Here is a 12,410-nt window from a genome sequence, read left to right on the forward strand (position 1 = left end):
ACAACACAAGGAGGGAGAGGATGAAAGAGCAGACCTGAATGTCAGCACAAGGACAAATAACCCAGTTCTGCATCTACAGAGGAGCTCAGGTGAGGCTGAAGCACCTCCACAGTTACTGGCAACTGAACGTAAAAACCCTTCTCAGCTGTCCCTGTAGCTTAGTTACTTTCCCTGCAAAATTAGAATAAGAGGAGAAGGGATTCCTCACCCAGAGTACTTTAGGGTGGTGGGGGCTGTGATGCCCAGCTCTGAAAACAGCTCAGGTGCCTGCCAGAGAGCTGAGGCTGCTGCTGTCACCTCGGGGAGGTGTCCCTGGGACCACGGACGAGGGTCTCCATCTGCAGAGAGGAGCAGGATTCATGTTTGAGGTTTCCCAGGGCTCATTTCCAAGGGTTCCTCACCCACACCCTGATGTTAGATAGCTCTGCACCAGGGCAGCGAGGTGTCTGAAGAGTGCAGTGGATGTCGCCATCTAATTTCTGGAGATAAGGAGAAAGTGATAAATGCTACATATGTGAGCAGGAGATGTGGTGTAACCCATCTGGCCACCTACAAACACATGTGTTGTACCCATGACAAGTTAATTGTGCATTAATCAGGATATAATCTCATACTGCTAATGCGAGTCATGATGTAATTTTACCTTTACTACCTATACAACTATGGCCATTATTATCCTGTAATAAATCGTATCACTCCAGACTGATGAATGACACTAGTTAATGTCTCTCCACCTAATTTGTTATTTCACATGGTGATGTAGCATTACTTTGGTTTGGTTTTTACCCAGGGAAGCTGCCTTACAGTTGGCTTTATTGGACCTTTCCAGAGCACTTGCAACAGGAGAAAAAAAGATAAATCAGTATTTGTTTTTAATTTAAAAATAAAAAGGGGAAGATTTTACCAGAGATTTTTTTTTTGTTTGCTTTTGTTGGGATACTTCTTTCCAGTGAGCCCAGCTCTGAGCAGAAACAGAGTTACTTCAAGCAGCAATAACCAAAAATGCTGACTTGGAATTTAACACACATTTGGCCACGTTGCTGCTTGTTTGTTGTAGCATTTTTTTTTGCATGTTTGATGCAAGGATAAATAACTGCACATCCCCACTGCTCCCACAAGATGCACATAGACCCACTTGCTCAGTGGCAAACAATTTAGCTGCGGTTAAAGAAGAAAAAAATGTGTGCTGGAATTACACCGCCACTTGTTTTTTTGGCTCTCACCTCTTTGCCTGCACACCTGTGTGTCTGACCCTCACACCTTGAAGCTTTTTAAAGTTCTGGGTGGTGGTTGCAGAACACTTTTTTTTTTTTGGTGATAAATAGGAAAATGCAGAGAGGGGACAGAGATCTAGAATGAGTTATTTTTCTAATGTTTTCCCATTAAGCAGCAGCTGCTGTTTCCAAGCTGTCAGCCCTGTTGCCAGGGTGATTCTGTGTGCGTGGCACGCAGCGGGGCTGGCGGGCTCAGCGCATCCTCCCGCCTGCCTGGGAGTGCCACTGCACCAGGGAACTCCTGCAGGGGCAAACCCCTTCCTCTGACCCGGGTGGGAATGGGGCTGCAGGAGCACAGGAGGGCACTCAGCACCGTGCTCCTCCACACTGGCACAGCCTCGTTGTCCTCTCCCCTCCCCATGAAGAAGAATGTACAAAACGCTTCATTTCGACATTTTAAATTTTGCGTACGGCTCTTGGTCTTCTCCTCTAATGACATAACAGACAATCTGAGTCAGATAACACAGCCCACAAACCAAAATCAATGTTCAAGTGTCTGCACGATGCCAAGCAGTGACTTCAGTGGATCAACTTCTCCCTCTAAACGTTGTGCAAGGGTTAAAGAGCTTTGTTGAGCTACCCAGAGGGCAACAGGGTCGTCTTGCACAAGAAAGTATTCTCACTCCAAGCACGGAAAAAAGGGACTAATTTTTTTCTAATATTAAACTCAGTTTGCCTTCCAAAGTGCAACATTTTTCCAGTCTACAAGGTAGGACTCCGAGACAGGGAGAGCACCTTTTTCCATGGTTAGGGCATTATGATCCATTTATGGTTCCTGAATGTCTAATGAATGCAGTAAGAAAGGTAAAACGTTCACAATTCTTTAATATACTGGCAAGAAAACCTTATCAGTTTACGGGAGAATCACAAATGGCAACAGGTCAGATCAAATTTCTCATGTGGCATAAAATCATAAATGCAGTTCCCAGGGCTACCTCAACTTTAATAAAATGAAGTCATCCATGTGTTGCTTTGTATTAATATTGCAACTAGGTTTAAGCATATATGAGCCATGATTTTTCCTCAAGTGTTAAATCAAATTGAATCACAGGTTTTTATGAGTGATAAAATGATAATAGACCAGATCTGGTCAGCTAGGATAATAACTTGATTCAGTACTTTGGATGTAAGTGTTTAAGATTTCCACAATAAAACTGTAATGTTATACCCTAAAGTGTGTTAATAACATTAAGTGATGTAACAGTGAAAGCGAACTGACAGAATGTAATACCCATAGGGCCATCATAATAGAAATAATTTATAATGTAACAGCAATAAAATCTTTAATGTTATCTCAATCCAGTCCTGTTCCCAAGTCTGGGGTTTCAGATTACACGTGATTTTTTTTTTCTATGCATTTAAGTGTTAACTTAAAATAATTAAGAAAATGGTTTTCAAAGTGGAAGAGCCTTTCAAAGTTGCTGACCTGATAATAATATTATTAACTCTTTCCTTCCTACCAAATTCCTCTGTGGCCAATAGCTGACACAAAAGGAAGTACATCTCTTTTGCTTCCATTTTATTTTCCTTTTAAAAGCAATTTGCAGCAATCAAGGAATATGTAGGACCACCATTCTGCATGAAAAAGGTATCCCATCCTCACCATTTTCACATCTAAACACAAACCCAAAACACACTGTAAAAAAGTTTGAAAAAGACCCAGTAAATGTCACCACACCATAAACACAAGGTTTGTGCTTGTGGCTACTTAAAAAAAAGGAAGAAGCCAATGGGGTGTCTTCTATCCAGTGGCAAACCAGAACTTGTCCTGGAAGAGCCTGATTAGATATTAGCAAATGTCATTCTGGGCAAAATGTTGGGATAAATTCCCTAGAGGGCCCATGAGATCTTTTTCAGTCAGATCTTTAAGAAGAGAACTGATCAAACATCTTTAAGGTGTGGACACAACGTATTTTATCCAACCTATGAACAGAGAGGTGAATCAGAGAACCTCATGTATATGACAGAGACATTTCCTCCACCTCATGCAGCCTAAATATGTTTCCTGGAATCTCAGTATGTACTGATGTTTAATAGACAGTGGTCTTTAGGAGATAAAGATATTTTTTGCCTATTTTGCCTATATTTTGCCTTTTTTTGCCTATTATTTCCTTCAAAACATATGAGAAGAACTGACTGGACAGATGTGCACAGATCTTGCAAAATGTGTGCAGAAATAGAACATTCAGAAGTAGTCAAACACAATCTTTAATACTTAAACCAAGATTTATTTGTTTCAAGGTAAGGTATAATTTTATTCCTTCTTCCTGATCAGATTGCTTGCTAAGAATATTGACTGTTTTAGGCAGGAATACTGAGGGCTTTCTGTAATGTATGCCATGCCTCAGAGGAGCCAAAGCAGAATAAATTCAGCATCTGAATTCTCTTGCAAACCCATCCAACCCAGGACTAATAACCTGTGTCTTTAGAAAATACTCCAGCATCAGACATACAAGATAGTTATTGTGCAATTAAGAGAAATCCTCTGACTCTCAGGTTCTCTCTGGACTCACCAGGGAATGCAGAAAAAAAAAAGAATAACTGGAACTGAACAAAGAAGCAGCTTATCATCTTGAAATATGCTGGGTTAATCGTCCCTTTAAAAGCAAATGTATTAGGAAAACATTAGATCCTTAGCCCTCTGTGACATAATTACACAGGCTTCTGATTAAACAGAGGCTCTCATTAAGTAAAACATTTTATTTTAGTTTCTTGTTGGTTGTTGGTATTATTGGGCTTCCTGCCCAATTCCAGCCAGGCTACCATATGAACAGTGAAAACAGCCAACATTGTTAATACAATAACAACAACAACACTTGGCACTTCCAGCATTCCCTTGATCTCAAAATCTTGCAGCAATTTACAGATATCACTCGGGTGCACCATGTGACAAAGGGGTGGGGCAGGTAAGACTGACCATGCTTATCTCACAGATGGATAAAGCAGGGCAGAGAGGGACTCACCTGGCTTTCCCTGGCTGCTGGAAAGTCAGTGCTGAGATCCAGAAGTCCTGAGGAGAAAACCACTTGGAATTTCTGTTTCGACAACGACTGAACTTTGTTCCTCCCTCCTTAATTGCTGTTGTTCTTTACAGGTTCCTTGTAGCAGAAGAGGACTTGTGCTGTGAAAAATCAAGCAGGGATGCAAATCAGAAGGAAAAGGCAATTAAGCACTGCTTATTTTTTGTAGTTTAAGAAACCTTGCTACAATCTCTCTCCAAAACAGATTTGTGGTAGTTTACATTAAGCAGTAAGGACCTATTTTTGACCAGCTAAGATGTAAAGTTTGCACTGTGGGTTAAAGTGGTAGGTAACAGAAGGATGTTTTGGTTTCTGGATCACCTGTTCAGCACCTGTAGAGAGGCTTCTTTGCAGAGAGATTCCAGTGATGGGAATACAAGGACAACACTTTTGCACGGGATAAGGGGTACATTTATGAATGCACAACCTCTGAGCTGCCAATAGCACTGAGCTTTTGTCCTCCCATCACCCTGATCCACCTTTGGCAGATACTCCTGCCCCCCTGGCTGGGAAGGGGGCTCTGGTGGACTGGAATGGATTTATGTGGCCAAACTTACAAAAGAAAGCTCCAGTCTTCAGCCTGAGAAAGGGCGAATCAACTTTTGTCCTGCATCTGAAAACACCTCAGATGCTGAAAGCTTACATTTGCTGATACAGGAGGAAAGTTTTGCAGAATACAGTTTCCCTTCACACAGAAGGGTTTAATCCCTAAGATTAATAAATATTTCTCAGTGGTGTGCTGGCTAGTAAGGAGAGTTGGCTGCTGATTTACCAGATTTCTGCCACAGCCAATTAATTCTTTTTTTCTTTAGTCTAAAAGAGAGAACTTTTCTATCTAGGAGGATGAAGTGTTAAACTCCTCTTAGGCAGTGAGGTGTAGAAACAAAATCTCACACAGTGCATATAAATATCATCTGTATCCAGACTCCACCAGTGTGGATTGTAATTGGCACTGCTGTGAATTATCTGTTACTGATACACACCAACACCCCCTGATTTGGAAGCTCAGGTGCCCCTTCCTGGATGCAAAAATACAAACATAACACCCACGTGCAAACCTAATGGAGTCAGTACCAGAACAAGCTTTTAGGGCTCTGTGCATGCATTACAGGAGTTACAGAGGTGGAAACCTGCTTGTCACTTATTCAGCTGGATATGAACAACTGGCTTCAAAAGAAACTCAGGAGTGAAAGATTAAAGGGAAGATGACCATGAACTCTCCTTTCCCCAAAGAAGTTCAAAGCTGCCTGATTTAGGTTCTTATCGCACTATAAAGAGGGGAAGCAAGGAAGATAAAAATTTAAAAATAAATGATCTTTAAGAAATTATCCTCATCTGAGTGTCCTCCAATATGTCTGGCCCTCTAAGTGTTAAGTGAATTGTAACTAGATCCTAGGGAGACAGTTGCAACCTGGTTATCAGTGGCAGTAAATGGAAGATAATAGCCCCACTAGAGAGTTATGAAATGGCTTGTCTTTGAGCTGCCAAAGTGTTTAGGCTCTCTTTTGTTATATTCACAGCAGTAATCCGATATGTCCTGACTTCTGTCATCTGTATGTAATGCTTATCAACTCTCTGCCAGTGATTCACCCCCTTGTCAGGGACAATTATTCCTCAAAGTGCTGAGGTTACCACTGAAGCAATATTATGACTGGAAAGAAAATATGAAAGGTGCAGCACATCACAGCGAGCAATCTTGGAGCTGACGTCAAAGTGGAGGAGAACATTGTTGATAAAAAAATAAAGGCATAACAGGAGCGTTGCAGTGCTGCTCCCATAGCACTCCTGAGCTCTGCTAAGGCCATGCACACCTATGACGATGGTGATGGAAAGTTTTCCCATCATTTTATTGGAGACAGGTTTCCATACTTCCCTGCTTAGGTGTCTCTCTCAATCTCCATTCTATGTCCCCATTTAAAGACACTTAAAAACTGAAGAGGCAGCGTGTGTTCTGTCCCTCTAAATTTGCAGGCAGGAGCTCAGCCCAGGAAATTCATTTTCCTCCTGAGGATCATAAAATGAAAAGCATAGTCTAAGGGACAGAGGGCCCAATTTGCAGTTTTGGAGCTGCCTGAAATTACAGCAACACCTGTGGTGAAATTCTGATCCAAGCACGCTCAGACCAACCTGTTCCATCGCTCTTTCAGATGCCTCAGGCAAAACTGAAGTGAATTTTGATCCTGAGCTTGTGACTGGGGGGAGAGCACTGGGGGTGCTGAAGTCAGTGTCCTGGCACCACCAGAAGCTCAAGGCCACCGGGAGAGTGAGTGGCTGTGGCATTTCTTTGTCTCTTCTCACAGCAAGGGGTGGCTGTGGCTTGGGAGCTTTGTCAAGGGCAAAGAGGAAAAGCAGCTGGTCAGTGGACATAATGGGGGAGACAGGGAGGCCAGAGAGGGGTGGCAGATGGTCCCAGGGGCTGTCCAGCTGACCAACAGCAGCACCTATGCCCTGCCTGCACATGTGGCACCAATCCAGGACGGGTTCTTAGGTGTCAGCCTGCACATAATTCACTGGGCTGAGGGTTTCAGCCTACAGAGTAACAGAAGTGGAGGAAAACAATACCTCTCTGTGGTGTTTGGATAGTCCTTGGGCTCTGTAAGTATGGTGCAAACCCTGTATTTCAGTCCATTTTGCAAACAAGGGGTTGAGCAAGGCCATTTCTCTGCTTAGAGGGTCACAGGGGTCCAATTGCAAGGTCGGGGAGGCCCCTGTGAGAAGGCAAAACAAGCAGGGTTGGAGCAGGGAAGGAGGGAGGAGGCAGCGAGAGCTAAAAAAAATGATGTCCCAAATCAAACCAGAAAGTGGAGCCACTTGTCTGGGTGCAGGGCTGAGAGCAAGCCAGGCCTTTTGCAAGGCTGGGTGCTGCCCCTGGTGCTGGGATATTTGGTGCTTCCTGCCATGCACCCACAGGAGCCCACAGGGGTCCCAAGAGTCGTGAGCAGCAGGGTCAGCTGTGCCTCCATCGGGAGGGAAACAGCCTCCAAAAGCACTGAGGGGAGGGAATGAATCACTGTGCCTTGTCTAATATATTGCAGTAATGTAATATAACAGCAATAACCCCCAGAGTACCATCTGGTGAACTTGTGACTAAACACAGCTTGTTTTGCTCAAGGCACACAGGCAATGGACAAGTATATATTTTATTCCTCCGCTTCACCCTGCCCAAGCACAAGTGGTAGCAGAGCTATTTCTGGGGATTTTAGACCATCTACAAATCAGGGCTGCAAGCAGTTATTTCTCCCCTGTGAGACACACAGGCAGCTCGCTCTGCAGGAGGGTGCTCAGCAGCATAAACTCCCGAGTCTGTTATGGCCACCTAAGGAGACCGAGGCCTGATCTCAGCTGTTCACTCCGTGTTTCTGACTCTGCAAAATCCCCTGCTGAAGTCCTGTGTGTAGGTGGATGTCTCAGGTGCTATTTCTCAGGGATGCAGGAAGCCTGACTCACCCATGAAGAATATTGGTGACTGGTTGCTCTGACCTTGCTCGGAGTTAATCCTCCAGGAATGAAAAGGTTCAGATTTCTGTACTCACTGGGAGAAAAAGGAAGAGAGGAGGAGCAGCCCCCTGCTAAGATAAAGACACGACCAGTGGCTCTGCCACCAGTTACAGCATTGCTTGCATTTGGCATCGTATTATGAAAATATCCATTCAGAGGGGAAAATGAGATCAAAGACAACATTTCCACAGCGACGACTTCAGCTCCACCTCACTCTGCTCCCTCTCCTCCTCCCGTCCTCTGCTTTCTGAGGCTCCTGCTCTATTCCTCCTCTCCGTGGCACCCCAGGTTTGCACCACCCCATCATCAGCAGCACTAATAACCCGTGGTTCTGTGCCCCCATTGTGTTTGTCAGAGGGGTAATCCGGGCGCTGCGGTGGCGCGGCGCTGAAAGGCCGCAGCGCGTTCCTATAGCAACGCCTAATCCGCAGGTGGAAGGTGATTGGGCACCTTCTGCACCGGAACAATAATTTGAAAGATCTTTTTCAGTGTGCTGCTCTGCAGCACGGGTTCATTGTGCTGCAACCCGCCACGGATCGGCACAGGCTGTCGGGGAAATGCGCAAATCGCGGCCAGGAGAGGCGGCGTCCTCCAGCAACGAGCCCTTGAAATATTTCACGGCAGGTTAAGAGGCCAAATTGTGTATGGCGAGATGTATTGTGCAGAATAAAACAAAGAGCTTGTGTAATAAGGCAGTGCTGACAGTCTCCAAGTCAGGGAATCCCAGTGAAGTGTAAGGCTGTGCATGAATATGAGTTTTCCTGAGCTGTGGAAGGAAAACAGCCATAATAAAAGAAAGTGCTGGGCAGAGCTCCCACATTTGACTCTTCCAAAACCAATTACTCCCACCTGGCTATTCCCATTTCTCCTAAAACATCTCCTCTTACAGAAGAGAATTTAATATTCTCTAATTGAAACCCCTAATTTAAGGAGTTTGCTTGCTATCCTCAAAGTCTGAAATCCTGGCCTGGACTTTCACAGGGTGATTAGATACTGTAGAAGTCTCAAATTTTTGGATATTCAGTCAAACTAAGGAACCTTCAAGAAATACACAACATGTTTCCTCTGAAAGTTTGGAATGAGATGATCTTTAAGCTCACTTCCAAACCATTTGAGGTTTCCCTCATCACTCCAAGCAAACCAGCCCAGTCCATGGAGCAAGTGCAGCATAGGCAATCAGAGAACAAACACCTTCATACCAACCTCAAGCAACAGTCCCTGTCATCTGCAGTCTATGGCTAATTTCTACTTTTTTTTCTTTCCTTTTTTATGAAAACATTGGACAAGAAATAGTAGATACAGAGAGAAACCTCTTTAAAGCTCAGTTGTAGAAGCAGATGCATTTCTCATACAGCCATTGCAGTGGAAATGATGCAACAGGCCCTGTCACAGGAAGGAGAAAAAAGGAAATCTGTTAAAAACTTAAATAAGAAGAGAGAAATAGCACAAGTGCTTCTTTACCTCAGTTTAATCACCTTGAAGAAAGAATGTCTTTATTAAGTGCCTGGACTTAATAAAAATGTCAAAAACTCTCATTGCATAAATCAGCTCTTTCAAGATTTGTTGGGGTGATGGAGGAGAAAACTTAAAGCCAGAGGGCAAACACAAACTTTAGGTTATTAGGTTATGACTTCCAAGGCTGCAGCTTCAAAAGCTTCCCTACATTTACTGGCCAAAGATTCCAACCTGGGATGCTTCCATCTAAAGCAAATCTCCTAAGTATGAGACAATGAAGTCAGTGTCTCGTTTACAGCTGAAAAGTTTCATAAAGCAACGTGTCCACTGAGAGCTAAATCAACAAACAACCATTAGAGAACAGATACTGCTTTTATGACCTAACTGATTTCCTCATCCCAAACTAGAAGGAATAAAATGGATGAAGCAGGTTCACATACTCAATCCAAACTGACAGAAGGGAAACTTGGATGGGATCTAGCATATCCCGCCTGGATATTGTTAGATTATTGAACATTCTACAGCAAATATCAGTGTCTTCCTCTTTCTTCCCCCTCCTGCCTTTCACCTACCTTATAATTCACGAAATCTTCCCAAAGAAAGTTTAACTGAAACAGGCAAATATCTCAGAAATTTTTTTAATAAACTATTTCCAGAAAAATATTAAAAAAACTTTTGACCATCTTTAATTGTGAAATGTATTGATTGTTCTTCTCAAGTAATTCATGTCTTAAAATGACATATTTTTGTTCCTTTCAGAGGACTTGGATAGATAGCATTGTTTTTCTTTCCAAAGCACATCAAAGAGCCCAAATTTTGGCAGGCTTTCTGTTTTCTTTAAAAAAAAGAAAGGGGGGAAGAGAAAGAAAAACATCAGCAAAACAAAGCTAAGAATAACTGCTCTTTTCTGAAGAGTTGTGGGCTTCTTCACTTCCAGATTCATGTCATGGTGCTCACTTCAGGGAGCTGCTGAGACACAGAGCCTGGAGGTGGGGAGGAGGAGAGGAATGGAAAGATCAGAGGATTGGCACGGGGCTCAGAGCCTTTTTCCTCTTGATGTTCAGGCTGAATCTAGACAAAGTCAGTCAGAACCCAGTGTCATCATGATTTTTAAACACTTTCAAGGGCCAAGCAAGGTCACACTGTGGCCTCTGACACAGGGGACAAGTTTCCATATATCTGCAGCTGGTACTTCATCGACAGCTCTGGTGATAGCTGCTCTCCAGTTTGTTGTATCTCCATTTTGTAAGTGAATAAATTCTAGAAATTGGCTGGATTTGGGTTAGTAATAGCCCTTTCCTTTCAGGACAAGGATGTACATGAAGTACTGAGACAGCTGAGTACCTCCCCCTTCTGCTCAAATCTTCAGAGGAAGTAGGTTGCCATTGCTGCAGAAAGGTTTTCAATTTTGAGCACATTTTTGCCCCTGGACCCATTTTTCTTGATTTCCTTTCTCAGCCAGTGATTATGATTTACTTATCACAGACCTGCACTCCTGTGGCAGGATCTGATGTCTGTGCTGTTGGTAAAATATCATGCACTATTGCCAGATGTTAAAGATGAAGGAATAACATCAAAACAATGCAAAAGAAATGCCACCAGCTCTTACTCTGTGAAGCAACTTTTATCTTGATTTACTGTGTAACTGGGCTTATTCACTGGTCTTAGAATCAGATTATTTTAAGGCTTAAAATTCTCCTGGTGATTGTGGTACAAGTGGCAGAGTTTCCAAAGCTTCCCAAGCAGAGCTGCTTTGCTCTGAATCGAGAATAAGATATGAGGAAAGAAGTGGAGATAGTCCTAGGGAAATGCCAGCACTGCCTGCTTTATCACCCAAAATGTGCTGTCACACTGAGCTGAAACGTGCAAACCTTCCCCACCACGGCCTGCTCCAGGGTAAAACTACTTTTGATTTTATGGGATTGTTATCATCCAGCAGCCCAGACACTGCGCTGCAGGAACTGGCAGAGGGTGGCATTCCTGGAAAAGGACACAAAATCCCAGGAGTGTGGCACAGAGCTGCACCCTGGCCCAGTCCATGTCATGCCCACACTTTGGGGAATGAGCAGAAAGGCACAAAGACAGGGCAGCTGATACCAAACCCACTGAACTCCTCAGAGTGGTAAACAAAAGTGCATCACTTGGCTAACTTGTAAATGACTGGGGCGAAGAATACGTCCTCTGGATCAAGATGACAGGGTTCACTGCTAGGACAAATCACACAATATGTGAAGTTAGACTGTGACCTATTGCTTGGTACAATTATCTGACCTCCTAACAAAGCCTGGCGAAGATGGCAGCGATCCTGCATATAAAACAGAGCCTGGTGGAAAGTTGCTATTCTTCAAACCCGCATCTAGACATCTTTCAAGTGATTTCAGAATTTAGGGTGAAAGTGGATCTTAGGCCTTTTTTTAAAAAGCTATTTCAAATCCTCATTCATATCATAAATGCTTTTTTCTCCTTTTTTCTGCAGGCCACTGAAATCTCTGGGGCCATGACATTGTCTGGCACTGAATGCAGCCCCTTTTTATCATTATAAAGAAATAATGAAAGCATATGGTGGAGAGGCACTCATATTTCAGTGTATGGTGCCTTCCTCCTTCTCCATAACCAAGCACTGAAAAATATATACTAAGATGAGAACATTGAATATTTCCAATACCCTAACAGAAAATTCCTAATAATTCTAAGTCATCCCTACTGCCTAGCTTGATTGTAAGTTCAAAGTAAAAGAAACCAAACATATCTTCAGTTTTGTGCATTAAACATCAGCAAGTGACCTGTATTTTATTACAGTACACAGCTGTTTTATCACATAAGTAAATAAATCACCATTGAACCAACCTTTGGGAACGAAGATTTTGAATAATAACACAATTAAGTTTTCCCACAAAGTCCAAATAGCCCACTTGCTCATAGTTGCTACAAGCTGTGATTCCCACGTGAAAGATATCAACTTATTTCCTTTTCCTGTCAATCATCAGTACCAAGTGGGGCCCTGGTATGTCAGGTCATGACCTTTCACTCTGGGCATGAGCCTGAAAGCCACTAGTGAATCAACTGGTTTAATTATTTAGGCTGTTTTTAATAAATATAAAAATGTGGCCTTAAATATTTCACATGCTTGTCCAGTTTGGGCTTTCAAGGACCTCTCATCGGG

The 12,410-nt window shown here is 43.1% G+C and overlaps 1 long non-coding RNA gene across 1 annotated transcript in view; it reads right to left on the reverse strand.

Annotated features, from left to right (window-relative positions):
* LOC134558705 (uncharacterized) overlaps positions 1–12,410 on the reverse strand; it is a 300,450-nt gene that overhangs the window by 5,345 nt on the left and 282,695 nt on the right. Inside the window, exons 6-9 of the long non-coding RNA XR_010082396.1 lie at positions 7,742–9,175; positions 6,857–7,002; positions 4,238–4,395; positions 209–479 (exon numbers count right to left, since the gene is read on the reverse strand). This is a non-coding gene — a long non-coding RNA (uncharacterized LOC134558705). The remainder of the gene's footprint in view (positions 1–208; positions 480–4,237; positions 4,396–6,856; positions 7,003–7,741; positions 9,176–12,410) is intronic.

This window comes from Prinia subflava, chromosome 15, assembly GCF_021018805.1.
Source record: "Prinia subflava isolate CZ2003 ecotype Zambia chromosome 15, Cam_Psub_1.2, whole genome shotgun sequence".
NCBI lineage: Eukaryota > Metazoa > Chordata > Aves > Passeriformes > Cisticolidae > Prinia > Prinia subflava.